The 17403-nt window shown below is 35.0% G+C and overlaps 1 long non-coding RNA gene across 1 annotated transcript in view; it reads left to right on the forward strand.

The window, feature by feature from the left end:
- The window catches only part of LOC129398349 (uncharacterized), a 303592-nt gene extending 286510 nt beyond the window's left edge, over positions 1-17082 (forward strand). Inside the window, exon 3 of the long non-coding RNA XR_008626034.1 lies at positions 12950-17082. This is a non-coding gene — a long non-coding RNA (uncharacterized LOC129398349). The remainder of the gene's footprint in view (positions 1-12949) is intronic.
- Positions 17083-17403: the final 321 nt, after the last annotated feature.

Here is a 17403-nt window from a genome sequence, read left to right on the forward strand (position 1 = left end):
TATTAATAAAAAAACAGAAAACCTAAATAAAAGAACATTCTTAGATATTTGGTTTCAGTCTCCCAAAAAAAGCATGTTTCAGTATTGATTCATATATATGTGTATATGTACATGCACACACATATGTATATATATGTATATATGCACATAGACACGTGTGCACGCACACACACACACACGCACATTTTATGTCTCACTCTGTCGCCCAGGCTAGAGTGCAATCTCAGCTCACTGAAACCTCCACCTCCCAGTTCAAGTGGTTCTCCTGCCTCAGCCTCATCAGTGGCTGGGATTACAGGCATGTGCCACCACACCTGGCTAATTTTTTGTATTTTTAGTAGAGATGGGTTTTCACCATGTTAGCCAGGCTGGTCTTGAACTCCTGACCTCAGGTGATCTGCCTGCCTCGGCCTCCCAAATTGCTGGGATTACAGGCATGAGCCACCGCACCCAGCCAAGGCTACCTTTTTAGTTAAGACAGTAAAACGATCATGAGCCCAGGCTTATTAGTGAAATCAACAAAGTGAACTTTAAGATATCTGTACAGTATATAATAATTCTTTCTGAATTGCTCTTGTGAATTAAGAATAAAACAATTTGGCTACTCTAAAAAAATTGTTAAATTGGCAAGCTTAAACTACTTTAAGGGCAAGAACAAGTCTTATTGTCAAAACAAATAATTTACAGAAAAAAAATCAAGAAAACATCTTAAGGGATAATACTATAAAAGCATTTAAATATTTTATTTATCTGGACTTTGTTTTACAAAAAATCTGCCCTCTGTTGTGAGAGCTTGCAATGAGTAAGGATGCTTTAGTAATCTTTTTCTCTTTTCCTTTTTTAAAAATCCAGTTTTTCTGCTAGAGGCAGAGCTGTTTCTGGAGAAAGACATTAAATCATGCTGCTGGCTCTGCCCCATTATTTTATACACTCATAATGAAACTGGAAATATCTTCAAATAGAAATTTATATGGTAGCGCTAAATAACTTCAAACTCAGTGTGTTTCTTCAAGGATGAACTAAGTGTTCAATACAGGTTTTGCTTAATAGTCAAGCAGAAGCACACTGAAAATCCTTAAAGAGTAGGAAAGAGCTGAGATTTCTACAGTTTTCAACACGGTAAAGTTTTAGTAATGACAAAACATTTCTATTAAACATGTTGATTTTCCCCCAGCATTGCATTGACCAAAATTTTTTTGGTAGGTAAAACTGAGCAACAGAAAAATATCAGTGATAGCCCTGCGTAGTAAATGAAAAACAAGACAAAGGTGCCCTAAGAGATGATGTAAATACAGCATTACATAATATTTAATCTACTACAGATACCCAGTAGCATATGTATGAAGTTAAAATTAACAGGCTCCAGGCTGGGAAACATTCATTGTCTTCCTACTAATGATTCCCTAATGGACAGCTTCAGTGCACGATGTGGTGTGTTTTCACATAGAATCATTTTACCACAGACTGACTTTCTTGCCCAGTCTAATTTGCAGAAGGGATAAAAATACTTGGAAGTGAGACGTTTAGAGAGAAAAAAAAGTTTTTTTAACAGAGTAATTTTGTAAGATACCACTATATGTGGATCCTACACATTCACATGTTTATCTTGTGTGAAGTGGAATCATCTACTAACTGCATATTTCAATTCAAATTGTTGAAAGATTCTGAGATGATGCTCGCACTTGATTAATAATAAAATCCTATTCTCTAGGTAGATATAAGTCAGTAGTCCAAATAAAAGTTCTGAAAGTAAACATTCCTCTTAGAGAAACGTACAAGAGCAATTTACAGAATCTTATGGTATGTGGGATTTTGAAGATGACTTGTTTGGACCAATAGGAGAGAACATCCTAATAGAGGCTTTGAGGGAAGAACTTTGACACCGTGCCAAAGGGCTCACTTAATGTAATACAATTTTCTTTAAAGGCTATTTTGAGTATCTGGATATGAGAACCCATCCTTATTTTTACTTGAGGCATTAACATTGAGAAAGTGTTGGTCTCTTCCACAGGTAGAATTTTACAGTAGAAAGCTGGAAAATTGCTTTTATTGATACCTATTGGTTTTTGTTTTTCATAGAGCTTTTCTAAGTTCCAGTAAGACTGAAATTAATTTAATACATTAAAATGTTTGTTATGGAAAACTCTGAGTATTTATGAAGTGTTGGTAAATCTCTAATCATGGCTACTTGCATCTGATTGGTTAGACTTTCAAACTGAACCCATAGAGAAAACGCTATCATAGTAAAATGTCCCATATAATCAGGTGTGTTTCATACATACATTTATGAAGAAATAAATTGACATGTGTGAACCTATTGTAACCATTTTACTTTAGATTTCCAAGATCTTATAGTGATTTAAGATGAGATTTCTAGCACTTATAGTATGAAATTTCTGCTATTCAAAATTTGTAATAATTTCATTCATATTGTGATATACATGAAATCATGTAATATATAATTAATAAAGTGAAATATGTAAAAGTTATATTCCTGTGCAATTCCTGAAAGATAATAGATTAATTTCAGGAGTTAGCACAATTTTTGACTGCATAAATGCCTTAAGTATTACAAGTATTTATTTCCTGTTCACTACATCAAAATCAGATGAATCTCCATTATTCAACACTTGGGTAATAATGACTATTTGCAATAAGTTTTTGAAAGAAAAATAATGGATTTCTTTTCCAATGAATTAATTTGGATTGCTGTTAGAATCTCTAGGATTTTGTTTTATGTAAGAAACAAATGATTGTCTAGACTCACATTGTATGCTTTAATGCAATTAAAAATAATATTTTGCATCCTTTATTTGACCTATAAAGTAAAGAGAAGAAAAGGAAAAATAGCAGAGCATATATTTCTGATCATACAGAAAAAGTGCATCTTTCTTTTATATTACAAATATAGTCTAATAAAATAAAGTCAACTTTATTATTTTCACTGAATATCCTACTGGAATAACAGTCTATGAGCTATATCCTCCAATTATATTTGATTATAATATTTGCATATTGTCATATATAGATTTTTTAGAAAATTCAATAGTAGGAAAATGTGAGTTCTTGTGCTATATGTTTTTAAATTTTCTCCAGTGTTTTCACTTCCATTAACCTATTATACTAATTTGCTGCATCGATGTGATAATATACACCAATAGTTCTCAACATTAAAAGAAAAATAGAATTATATGAGAAATTTTAAAACCTACCAACACCTGGTCCCATCCCAGATATTCTGATTAAGTTAAGAAGAGACATCCCCCAGGAATTGTGAAACAAATTTATGAGAAAAAGCAAACAACCGCATTAAAAAGTGAGCAAAGGATATAAACAGACACTTTTTAAAAGACAAACATGCAGCCAACAATCATATGTAAAAAAAGCTTAACATCACTGATTATTAGAGAAATGCAAGTCAAAACCACAATGAGATACCATCTCACACCAGTCAGAATGGTTATTATTTAAAAGTGAAGAAATAACAGATGTTGCTGTGAGGTTGCAGAGAAAAAGAAACACTTATACACTGTTGGTGGGAGTGTAAATTACTTTAACCATTGTAGAAGGCAGTGTGGCAACTCCTCAAAAACCTAAAGACAGAAATAACATCTGACCCAGTGATCTAATTGCCACGTATATATCCAAATGAATATAAATTATTATAAAGACAAATGTATGCACACGTACGTTCATTGCAGCACTATTCACAATAGCAATGACATGTAATCAACCTCAGTGCCCATCAGTGGTAGACCAGATAAAGAAAATGTGGTACATATACACCATGAAATACTATACAGCGATGAAAACGAATGAAATCATGTCCTTTGCAGAGACATGAATGGAGCTGGAGACCATTATCCTTAGCAAAATAAGGCAGGAACAGAAAACCAAATACCACATGTTCTCACTTATAAATGGGAGCTAAATGATGAGAACACATGGACATGTAGAGGGAAACAACACACACTGGGGCCTCTCAGAGTGGAGGGTGGGAGGAGAAAGAGGATAAGAAAAAAAAACTAATGGGTACTAGGCTTAATACCTAACTAATAAAATAATCTGTACAACAAACCCCCAGGACACAAGTTTACCTGTCTAACAAATCTGCAAATGTAACCCTCAAAAAGTTTAAAAAATATTTTAAAAGAGGACCAAAGAAACCAAATTCTCAAGTTGATTCTAATGTATATCCAGGTTTGGGAGTTATTATTGTATAGAACTCAGGTTGAGCATAATAATTTTATACAATGTATCATTTTAAATAAACTCATTTAATATGCCTTGTATTATATAACATATATCATTTCCCCATCTTCATTCATAAACAGAGAAAGTTTAAAAAGTAAATTAAAAAGGTGTTCCTATTTCCTATTCTCTAGAGTCCTGAGCTTTAGTTTTGACATTCATAAGTATGTAAAATATGCATACTTTACACTTTAATTAGCTCTTTTTGTTTTTCTATAATTGCAGTTTGCTAGATTTCCATCAGATTGCTAGGTCCTATTCTAAGGGAGAGTTATCCCAGCATCAGGTGTAATATAACAGCTTAGAATTAAGCCTCAAGAGAATGCAAAAGGCTGGTTTACTGGCTTCTGTATAATGTGGATACCAGAATCTTGACTTCTATAACAGTGATTTTGTTTTAAATTTTGTGATTTTTATTTTTAATTGGGGTTTACTATATTTGAAAAACAGCACTTTGTCAAAGCGGCCCAACTCAAAAATTATAGGTATGCCACAAAAACACTGTGGATTAAGTTCTAGACAACCTTGATAAAGAAATATCACAATAAAGTGAGTCACACAACTTTTTTGGTTACCCAATGCATATCAAAGTTATGCTTACAATATACTGTAGTCTATTAAGTGTTAAATAGCATAATGTCTATAAAAACAATGTATAAACTTTCATTTAACAATACTTTATTGCTAAAAGAAAATAGTAAATAATTGCCTGAGCCTTGGAAGTGTCATAACAATTTTGCTGCTAGAGTCTTGCCTCAAGGCTGATGGCTGCTGACTGACCAATGTGGTCATTTCTGTAATTTGAGGTGGCTGTGTCAATTTCTTAAAATAAAACAGCAATGAAGTGGGCCACATCAATTGACTTTTCCATTAAAGATATCTCTGGAGCATGTAAAACTGTTTGATAGTATTTTGAGAATCAAAACGTGTCCATATCTCATAGGCTGAAAGCTAGGTCTTTTTGTGCCAAACAGCAAGCCACGTTGTAAATGAAATGAAAAGTTACTGAAGGTAATTAAAAGTGCTACACCAATGAACACACAAATGACAAGAAAGCAAAACTGATTGCCACTGCTTTATCAACTAAGTTTATGTAGTGTTCTAAATCTTTTTTTTTTTGTCATTTTAACAATTTTCACAGCATCTTCACCAGGAGTAGATTCCTTCTCAAGAAACCAATTTTTCTTCTCATCAATAAGTAATAACTGCTCATTCATTCAAGTTTTATCATAAGACTGTAACAATTCAGTACACTTCTAATACTGGTTATCTTGCTAGTTCCCCCAAATCTGCAGTTACTTCCTCCACTGAAGTCGTGAACCCCTCAAAGTCATCCATGAAGTTTAGACGCAACTTTTTCCAAATTCTTGTTAATGTGGGTATTTTGACCTCTCATAAATCACAAATGTTCTTGATGGCATATCAAATGGTGAATTTTTTTCCGGAAGGTTTGCAACTTATTTTGCCCAGATATGTCAGGGGAATCATTATTTAAGGTAGCAGCAGTAGCCTCATGAAATGTATTTTTTAAATAGTAAGACTTAAAAATTCAAATTTCTCTTGATTCGTGGGCTACAGAGTGAATGTTGTATTAGCAGGCATGAAAACAACATCATCTCCTTGAACATCTCCATCAGAGGTCTTAGATGACTAGGTACACGGTCAATGAGCAGTAATAGTTTAGAAAGAAATCTGTTTCTGACACACAGATTTCAACATTGCACTCAGAATATTCAGTAAACCATGCTGTAAACAGATGTGCTGTTATCCAGGTTTTGTTATTCCATTTCTGGAGCGCAGTCAGAGTAGAATTTGCACAATTTTAATAATTGAAGTCACCAACTGCATTAGCTACTAACACGTGAGTTAGGCTGTCCTTTGAAACTTTGAAGCCAGGCATTGACTTCTACTGTCTAGCTAAGAAAGTCCTAGATGGCATCTTCTTCGTCAAATAGAAGGCTGCATCATCTACATTAAAAATAGGTTGTTTACTGTAGCCATGCTCGTGAATGATCTTAGCTAGACTTCTGGGTAACTTCCTGCTGCTTCTATGTCAGCACTCGCTGTTTGTGTTATGGAGATGGTTTCTTTGCTTAACCCTATAAATATACTTCTGGTAACTTCACACACTTTTTTTCCGCAGCTTTCGTACCTCTCTCACCCTTCATAGAGTTAAAAGCCTTGTTCTGAATTAGGCTTTGACTCAAGAGAATGCTGTAACTTTTTTGGTCTTCTATTCAGACCAGTAAAACATTCTTCATATCAGCGATCAATTTTGTTTTCTTGTCATGTGTGTGTCACTTGTGTAGCACTTTTAATTTCCTTCAATAACTTTCCTTTGCATTTACAACTTGGCTTACTATTTCTCACAAGAGACCTAGCTTTCAACCTATCTTGGCTTTCAACATACCTTCCTCAATAAGCTCAATCATTTGTAATTTTTAATTTAAAGTGAAACATGGAAATCTTCCTTCCTTCCCTCCTTACAAACCATTGTATTGTTACTAATTAGCCTATTTTTTTCCATAAGTTATTGGGGTACAGATGGTATTTGGTTACTTCAGTGGTGATTTGTGAGATTTGGGTACAATTATCACCCAAGAAGTATACATTGCACCATATTTGTAGTCTTATACCTCACCTGCCTCCCATTCTTCCCCCTAAGTCCCCAAAGTTGATTGCATCATTCTTATGTCTTTGGGTCCTCATAGCTTAGCTCCCACATACCAGTGAGAACATATGATATTAGGTTTTCCGTTCCTGAGTTACTTCACTTAAAATAATAGTCTCCAATCTCATCCAAGTCACTGCAAATGCTGTTAATTCATTCCTTTTTATGGCTGCATAGTACTCCATTGGGTGTATGTATACACACATACACACACACACACACACATATCACAGTTTCTTTATCCACTCTTTAATTGATGGGCATTTGGGTTGGTTCCAGAATTTTGCAATTGTGAATTGTGCTGCTATAAACATACATGTGCAAGTATCTTTTTCAAATAATGACTGCTTTTCCTCTGGGTAGATACCCAGTAGTGGGATTGCTGGATCAAATGATAGTTCCACTTTTAGTTCTTTAGAGAATCTCCACACTGTTTTCCATAGTGGCTGTACTATTTTACATTCCCACTAGCAGTGTAGAAGTGTTCCCTGTTCACCACATCCACATCAACATTTACTGTTTTTTGATTTTTTGATTATGGCCATTCTTGCAGGAGTAAGATGGTGTCACATTGTGGTTTTGATTTGCATTTCCCTGATCATTAGTGATATTGAGCGTTTTTCATGTTTTTTGGCCATTTGTATATCTTCTTTTGATAATTGCCTATTCATGTTCTTAGCCCACTTTTTGATGGGATTGTATTTTTCTTACTGGTTTGTTTGAGTTTGTTGTAGATTCTGGATATTAGTACTTTGTTGGATATACAAATTGTGAAGATTTTCTCCTACTCTTTGGGTTTTCTGTTTGCTGACTGTGCCTTTTGCTGTGGAAAAGCTCTTTAGTTTAATTAGGTACAAGCTACTTATCTTTATTTTTATTGCATTTGCTTTTGGGTTCTTGGTCATGAAATCCTTGCCTAAGCCAATGTCTAGAAGGGTTTTTCCAATGTTACCTTCCAGAATTTTTACAGTTTCAAGTCTTAGGTTTAAGTCCTTAATCTATCTGGAGTTGATTTTTATATAAGGTGAGAGATGAGGATCCAGTTTCATTTTCCTACAGGTGACTAGCCAATTATCCCAGCACCATTTGTTGAAAAGGGTGTCCTTTCCCCACTTAATGATTTGGTTTGCTTTGTCGAAGATCAGTTGACTGTAAGTATTTGGCTTTATTTCTGGGTTCTATATTCTTTTGCATTGGTCTATGTGCCTATTTTTATACTAGCACCATGCTGTTTTGATGACTATGGCCTTATAGTATAGTTTGAAATCAGGTAGTGTGATGCCTCCAGATTTATTCGTTTTGCTTAGACTTGTTTTGCCTATGTAGGCTATTTTTTAGTTCTGTATGAATTTTAGAATTTTTTTTTCTAATTCTGTGAAGAATGATGGTGGTATTTTGATGGGACTTGCATTGAATTTGTAGATTGCTTTTGTCAGTGCGGTCATTTTCACAATATTGATTCTACCCTTCCATGAGCATGAGATGTGTTTCCATTTGTTTGTTTTTGTCATCTATGATTTCTTTAGGAATTTGCAGTATTCCTTGTAGAGGACTTTCAACTCCTTTGTTAGGTATATTTCTAAGTATTTTTTTGTTTTGTAGCTATTGTAAAAGGGGTTGAGTTCTTGATTATCTGCTTGGACACTGTTGGTTCATAGAAGACCGACAGATTTGTGTACATTAATCTTGTATCTGGAAACTTTGCTGAATTCTTTTATCAGTTCTAGGAGCTTTCTGGAGGAGTCCTTAGGATTTTCAAGGTAAACGATCATATTGTCAGGAAACAGTGACAATTTGACTTCCTCTTTACCAATTTATATGCCATTTATTTTTTTCTCTTGTCCTATTGCTCTGGCTAGGACTTCTAGTACTATGTTGAAGAGGAGTGATGACAGTGAACATTCTTATCTTGTTCCAGTTCTCAGAGGGAATGCTTTCAGGTTTTCCCCATTCAGTATTATGTTGGTTGTGGGTTTGTCATAGGTGGCTTTTATTACATTAATGTATGTCCCTTGTATGCTGATTTTGCTGAGAGTTTTAATCTTAAAGGGATGCTGGATTTTGTCAAATTTTAATTTTTTTTTTTCAGGGAATAGGGACACCTGAGGAAAGGAAGGGATACAAAATAATGGCTAGCCAGAGGAACAATCAGAACACACTCATTTATAGAGTATTTTTGCCATATTATATGGTGCTGTTCATGACACCCCATAACAATTACAATAGTAACATTAAATATCACAGATCACAGATAATTATAACAGACAAAAAATGTTGGAAATATTGCAATAATTATCAAAATGTGACACAGAGACACAAAGTGAACACATGCTATTGAAAAGATGATGCCAGTAGACTTGATGAATGGAGGGCTGCCACCAACTTTCCATTTATTAAAAAAAAAAAAGCAATATCTGCAAATTTAAAATACAGTAAATTACAATAAAACAAGGTATGCCTATACATTAAACAATTAACTAAACGCACAAGAACATTGAATTCTACATAATAGATTTTAATTTCCTAATCCCTAAAGATCTATTAAATAAATGAATGCAATTTCACTATATCACTTACTACTAGAATAAGTTTACATATATAATGTGTTCACTATGTACAAAGATTTGTTCTTAATTCAGTAAAGATATTAACTCTTTTCCCCTTTATTGATACGTAGTAGTTTTACATATTTATTGAGTACATGTGAGTCTTTCTTACATATGTAGAATGCATAATGATCAAGTCAAGGCATTTGGAATATCCATTATTTTAAGTATCATTTTTATATGTTTATGTCATTTCAAGTCCTCCTCTCTTTCAGTTCTTTACAAATATACATAATATTGTTGCTAAGTATAGTCACTCTATTCTGCTGTCAAATATTAGAATTCATTTTTCTGTTTAATTCTCTATTTCTACTTATAATGAACCTCTCTTTATCCTTACACTTGCCTTCACCCACCCTTCTCACTCTCTGGTATCTGTTATTCTATTTTCTATGTCCATGAGGTCAAGATTTTTAGCTTACACAATGAGTAAGAGCATAAAATACTTTTACGTCTGTTCCTGGCTTATTTGACTTAACAGAATGACCTCTGATGCCCTCTGTGCAGTTGCAAATGACGTGATTTCTTTTCGTCATTTCTTTTCTTTTCTCTTTTTTTTTTTTTTTTTGAGATAGGGTCTTGTCTTGCTCTGTTGCACATGCTGGAGAGCAGTGGCACATTTGTGGCTCACTGCAGCCTCTACCTTCCAGGCTACAGGGATTCTCCCATCTCAGCCTCCTGAGTAGCTGGGACTGCAGGTGTGCATCACTATGCCTGGTTATTATTTTCATTTTTATTTTATTTTATTTTATTTTTGTACAGATGGGGTTTCACCATGTTGCCCAGACTGGTCTCAACCTCCTGGGCTCAAGCCATCTGCCCTTCTTGGCCTCCCATAGTGCTAGGATTACATTTGTTAGACACTGCACCTGGCCAACATTATTTCATTCTTTTACATGGCCAAATAATATTCCATTGTGTATATATACATATCAAATTTTATTTATCCGTTCATGTATTGGTAAGATACTTAGTGTGATTCTCTATCTTGGCTATTGTGAATAATGCTGTGATACACATGAAAATGCAGGTTATAATTTTGATACACTGATGTCTTTTCCTTTGGGTAGAAGATACCTAGTAGTTAGATTGCTGGATCATACGGTAGTTTTATTTTCATTTTCTTTTTTTAGAAATCTAAACACTTTTTTCCATAGTGGATGCACTAATTTATACCAACAATGTATGGGTTCCTTTTTTCTGCATCCTTGACAGTGGTTGGGTTTTTTTTTTTTTTTTTTTTTTTTTTTTAGCTTTATAATAACCATCCAGAGGTAAGATAATATCTCATGGTGGTTTTTGATTTGCACTTTCCTGATAATTAGTGATGTTGAAAATTTTTTCATATGCATGCTGGGTATTTGGATGTCTTTTTTCAGGGGGCAATGTCTACTCATGTTCTTTGCCCATTTTTAATAGAAACATTATGTTTTGTTTTGTTTTGTTTTAGTGTCGAATTTTTTGAATTCCTTGCATATTATAGATATTACTACCCTTTCAGATGAGTAATTTTCAAATATTTTCTCCCATTCATAAGGTTGTCTCTTCACTCAGTTGATTGTTTCTTTTGGCATGCAAAGCTTTTTTATTTTCATATACTACTGTTTGTCTATTTTTTGCCTGGTTGCCTGTGCCTTTTTCGGTCTTAAACATAAAAATATTTGCCTAGACCCTTGTACTGAAGAGTTTTCCTTATTTTAATCCGGTAGTTTTGTAGTTTTGGGTCCTACATTTTAGTTTTTAACCCATTTGAATTGACTTTTGTATATGGTGGCAGGTAGGGATCCAGTCTCATTCTACTGTCTAAGGTTATCTGGTCTTTCCAGCATCATTTATTAAAAAGTGTGTTTTTTTTCTGCAGTGTATGTCCTTGGAAGCTTTGTTGAAGATCGATGACTATATTTTGATGTTCCTTATTTTGTTCCATTAGTTTATGTGTCTATTGTTATACAGATATTATGCTGTGCTGTTTTAGTTACTATAGCCTTGTAATATGGCTTAAAGTCACATGATGTGATGTTTCTAGTTTTTCTTTTTGCTCAGGACAGCTTCGGCCATTCAAGATCATTTTTGGGGCCATATGAATTTTAGAATTTTTTTTCTCTTTCTTTAAAAAATAATGTTGGTATTTTGCTAGGAATTGCATTGAATCTGTCTAATGCTTTGGACAGTTGTTCATTTTAACAATATTGATTCATGCACTCCATTAAGAGAGGATTGGCTTTTCATTGTTTTGTGTCCTCTTCCTTTACCTTCATCAGTGTTTCGTAGTTTTTCTTGCAGAGATCTCTCATTTCCTGGGTTAAATTTATTCCTAGGTATTATTTTTTGGTAGCTATTGTAAGTGGGATTACCTTCTTAATTTCTGTTTTAGCTATATTATTATCAGTTTATAGTAATGTTAGTATTTTTGTATATTGATTTTGTATCCTGCAACTTCACCTATTTCTTTAATCAGTTCTAAGAGGTTTTTGGTAGAGTGTTTGTTTTTTCTAAATATAATTTCATGTCATCTGCAAATATGGGAAATCTGTCTTTTTTTTCCAATTTGAATGCCTTTTATTTCTTTTTCTTGCCTGATCTCTCTGGCTAGGACTTTTAGTACTGTGTTGAATAGAAGTGGTGAAAGTGGGTGTTCTTTTCTTGTTGCAGTTCTTAGATGAAAGGCTTTCAACTTTTCCTCAGTCAATATATTGTTAACTGTGGGTTTGTCATATATAACTTTTAGTATTTTATGGTGTGTATCTTCTATGTTTAGTTTGTTGAGAGTTTTTATCATTAAGTGGTGTAAATTTTGTCAAATGCTTTTTCTGTGTCTATTGAGAGATCATAGAGTTTTTGTCCTTCATTCTATTGATGTGATGTGTTACATTGATCAGTTGGCATATGTTGAACCATTCTTTCATCTGAGAGATTAATCCTGCTTATAAGTGGTGTATTATCTTTTGGGTGTGCTGTTGAATTTGATTTGCTAGTATCTTTTTGAGGATTTTTTGTGTGTGTCCATGTTCATGATGGCTATTTGTCTGTAGTTGTCTTTTGTGTTTGTATCCTTGTCTGGTTTTCTGTCAGGGTAATGCTGGTTTTGTAGGATAAGTTAGGAATAGTTCTCTCCATTTTAATTTTTCGGAATGCTTTTGGGAGGATTGATATTAGTTTCTGTTTATATGTTTAGTAGAATTTGGCTTTGAATCCACCCATTTCTGCACTTTTTTTTTTCATTGAAGGGCTTTTGAATACTGATTTAATCTTGCTATTTCGTATTGGTCACAGTGTTTAATTTCTTCTTGATTCAATATTAATAGATCATATTTTTCCAGGAATTTATTCCTTTTCTAATTTGTAAGCATATATTTGTTTGTTAAAATTGTTTTTTTTAATCTCTGTTGTATCAGTTATAATGTCTTTTTTTTTTTGACAGTTTTATATCGTCTCCCAGGCTGGATTGCAGTGGCACAATCTTGGCACACTGTCACCTCCACCTCCCAGGTTCAAGCAGTTCTCATGCCTCAGCCTCCCAAGTAGCTGGGACTACAGGTACGTGCCACCATGTTCAGCTAATTTTTGTATTTTTTTAGTAGAGATGGGGTTTCCCATGTTGGCCAGGCTGGTCTCAAACTCCTGACATAATGTGATCCACCCTCCTTAGCCTCTCAAAGCGCTGGGATTACAGGCCTGAGCCACCATGCCCGGCCAAGTTATGATGTCTTATTTTTCAATTATGATTTTATTTATTTGGATATTTTCTCTTATTTTCTTTGTTACGCCAGTTAGCAGTTTATCAATTTTGTTTATCTTTTGAAGAACCAGCTTTTTATTTCATTGATTCTTTGTAATTTTGTTGTTGTTATTCTCTATTTCATTTATTTTTGCACTGATCTTTATTATCTCTCCTCTTTTACTAGTTTGGGTTTGGTTTGTTCTTGTTTTTCTAGTTCCTTGAAGTGCATTGGATTATACATTTGAAACATTTCTGTTTTTTCGATGTAGGCATTGCTATTACATTCCTTCTTAGCACTGCTTTTGCTGTTTCTCATAGGCTTTGGTATGTTTTATATCTATTTTCATTTGTCTCCACAAATTGTTTGATATCCATTTTAATTTCTTCATGGACCCATTGGTCATTGAGGAGCATGTTGTATTTCCATGTATTTGTATAGTTTCCAAAGTTTCTGTTGATATTGATTTTTCGTTTTATTCCATTGTGATCTGAGAGGATACTTAATATGATTTTAGTTTTTTAATTGGTTCAGAATTCTTTTGTGGCCTAACATTTTGTCAATTATGTACAATGTTCTATATAATAATGAGAAAAAGGTGTATCCTGCAGTTGTTTGATAAAATGTTCTGCAAAAGTCTGTCAGGTCCATTTGGAAATCACTGTTTAAGTCCAATATTTCTTTGTTGATTTTATTCTAAATGACCTGTCTAATGCTGAGAGTGGGGTATTGAAGTCTCTCACTATTATTGAATTGGAGTTTATCCATTTCTTTAAATCTAGTAATATTTGCCTTATGGATTTGGGTGCTCCAGTATGGGGTGCATGTATATTTTGAATTTTAATATGCTTGATGTAGCAATTTCTTTATCATTATATAATGATATAATGATCTTTTTTGTTCTTTTTTACTACTTTGACTTAAAATATGATTCAGTTTATACATACATAGCTACTCCTGCTTGCTTTTGGTTTTCCTTTGCATGGAATATATTTTTCCATTTCTTTGCTTTCAGTCTTTATGTATATTTATAAGTAAAGTGTGTTTCTTTGTAGATATATATTTTTTCTTTAATCCACTCACCTATTCTATATTATTTAGGTGGAAAATTTAATCTGTTTACATTTAAGGTATTTATACCTATGTGACATTTTATTCATATTATATTGTTAATTATTTTGTAGTTGTTTGGTATATTATTTGTTGGTTTTGTTTTCTCTCTCTTATTGTTTATCTGTTTGGTTTGCTGGTTTTCTGTCATGGAACCAATGGAGCCCTTTCTTTTCCTCATTTGTGCATTTGAATTACCAGTGACTTTTATAGTTTAGTGTGCTTTCGTGATTATACTGTCATCCTTTCACCTCCAGGTTTAGGACTCCCTTGAGCATTTCTTATTAGGCCTGTTTTAGTGGTGGTGAATTCCTTCAGCATTTGCTTCTCTGGAAAAGACTACTTCTCCATTTATAAAAAGTTTTTTCCTGGCTATATTATTCTTGGGTGACCATTTTATTCTTTTATTTTAATTTCAGTCCTGTTTATACATCATCCCATTCTCTCCCGGACTGTGAAATTTCTGCTGAGAAGTTCACTTCTACTTTGATAAGGACTTTAAAAAATAGGTGACTAAATGTTTTTCCATTGCAGTTTCTAGAATTTTCTTTTTATCATTGACTTTATACAGTGACTATAATGTGCTGTGAAAAAGACCTTATTGCATTGTATCTGTGAAATGCAGGGACTCTTGTACCTGAATTGAGAAGTTTTCATTTGTTATTTTGTTTAATAGGTTATTCTTTCTTCACCTTGGGGGATAGCAACAATTCATACATTTGGTCACTTTATATGTCCTATATATCACAAAGGCCTTGTTCATTGTTCTTTTTTATTTATTTTTGTCTAACTGGATTATTTGTAAAGGCTTGTCTTTATGTTCTGAGATTCTTTTATTCTGCTTCATCTACTCTATTATTAAAGCTTTCAAGTGTATTTCGTATTTCATTCAGTAAACTCTTCAGTTCCAGAATTACCATTTGGTTCTTTCTTTATGATACCTACCTCTTTGGTTAATATATTATTCATATCCTAATTTTTAAAATTTTCTTTGGATTATTCTTCAGAACGTTCTTGTATCTCATTGAGCTTTTTTAGTCACATAATTTTAATTATTTTTTCTGCGATTTTTGTGGATTGTTAAAAACTGGGATCTGTTGCTAGGGAATTATTGTGTTCCTTTAGAGGTGTCAAATTTTCTTTCTTTTTAATGTTTACTGTGTTCTTTCATTGATATCTGCGCATCTGGTTTAATAATGAACTCTTTTGATTATTTGAGTTTGTTTTCATAGAGGAGGACATTTTTCTTATGCTGTATCAATTGTATTGGTTGAGTAAGGCCCTTCGGATTTGATTCTGGTGGCTGCAATGGTATAGTCTCTGCATGATTTTTCTGCTGTAAACAGTATCAGTAATATCTGTGATTTTCTCAGTGGTTTAGAGTGCGGTTATTAGTGGAGGCTAGGGTAAAGCTTTGCTAGGCACAAGAAAGCCAGGTGAGCCAGTGTTTGGGCCCCAGGAATGGCAGTGTTGGGCTGAGCGTACCTGTTCTTAGGCCTCAAGGCAGCATTCACTGGAACAGGTGTTAGCAGGGCCAGGTGAACCAACTCTTGGACATTCAGGTGGCTTTCTCAGATGCTGGTAGTACCAGTGATGGGCAAACCAAGTTAGTGGGTTTTTGGGTCACTGGGCATCCAGCATGGTGTGGTCAATGACAGTAGTAGTGGCAGGGTGACCCTCTGGGTCTGAAGCAGTGGGTACTGTTGTTGGCAGTGGCTGCAATGTGGGATCACCACCCATAGATCAAGACATGCAGCTTTCAGATTCACCTGTTATTTGTGAGAACAGTGCCATACAAAAGGAGGGAGGGACGCTGACCTTCACATGCAAGCCTGATAATGGAGGCCACTCTGCCCCCAACCCTAGTGAGCACATGCTTGCCACTAGCAGCCCCAAACAGGCAGACCTCTGACTCATCCATCCCAGCCTTTGCCTGCATCTGCAGAGGCTGCAGCTGTAGTGGTGTGCAGAGGGGGAGATGTATTTTTGTTCTCTATGCACAAGCCCAAGCCCAGCAATTGCCTCACTAGTGGGGATGGCATCACTGTCCACAGCCCCAGATAGTCAGTTCTCAGATTCACCCAGCTGGATTCCCGGTAGCAGCAACTGCTGCTGCAGTGTGCAAAGTAGGAAAGGAACCTCATGCTCAGCTTGTGAGTTGGAGTACAGGGTTTACACTACTACTGGGAGTGGAGTCACTTCTCACAGCCATAAACAAGGAGCCTTCAGGCTCTGGAAAGCATGCACTTAGGTTTCCTTTTTCCCAGGGGCCACATTTTTGGTGAGCTGCACCATCCTTTCCCTGGGAATTAGTATTCCTTGTGTTCTAGAGTACTGGGGACTCCACAGCATCACTGGGTTCAGCCAGCACTGTGCTGCTGTAGCCCTCTGGGTGGACACTGGGAGATATTAGTGGAGACTCCTAGCATGTGGAGATATAGGAGTTGTTGTTCCCAGGGCAGGATGCAGTCCCATGACAGCTGTACTCACACAGTGGTACAGTGCTGCAGCTGCTTATGTCTCAGAGGTGTGAGTGACCCAAAGCAAGTTCCCTTCCTAGTTCAATACCCTCATGGGGTCTCCAGATCATTGCCCACTCTAGCGTCGGGGTTCATGTGAGTAGAAAGGCTCTTCCATGGTTCAGATTGCAGCAGCCCATAGTAGGGATGTGGACCACTGAGGGTCTCTCACTTACTTTTTCCTGCAATAGTGAATCCCTCTGGGCTCACAGCCAATCTCAGCCAAGACAGTCACTCACTTTCATATTCTTCTGTGTCATAGGTGTTTCCCGTGACTTCTCTATTGGACTCTAGCATTCTATCCTAGATGTTGTATTCAAGATGTGATTATTTATCATTCTGGCTCTTTTTTCTGGAGAAGGCAAGTGTCTGATGTCTCTCTCTAGTCAGCCATCTAGAGCCCCTTAATTCTTTTAATACACAGGTCAGTCCTATGGTTTGAGTACTATTATTACTTTCATTTTTTTGGAAGAGGAAAATTAAATGTGGAGAAGCTAAGTTGAATGAGTTAACATAGCTGCTAAGTG

Source organism: Pan paniscus, chromosome 6 (genome assembly GCF_029289425.2).
Source record: "Pan paniscus chromosome 6, NHGRI_mPanPan1-v2.0_pri, whole genome shotgun sequence".
Lineage (NCBI taxonomy): Eukaryota > Metazoa > Chordata > Mammalia > Primates > Hominidae > Pan > Pan paniscus.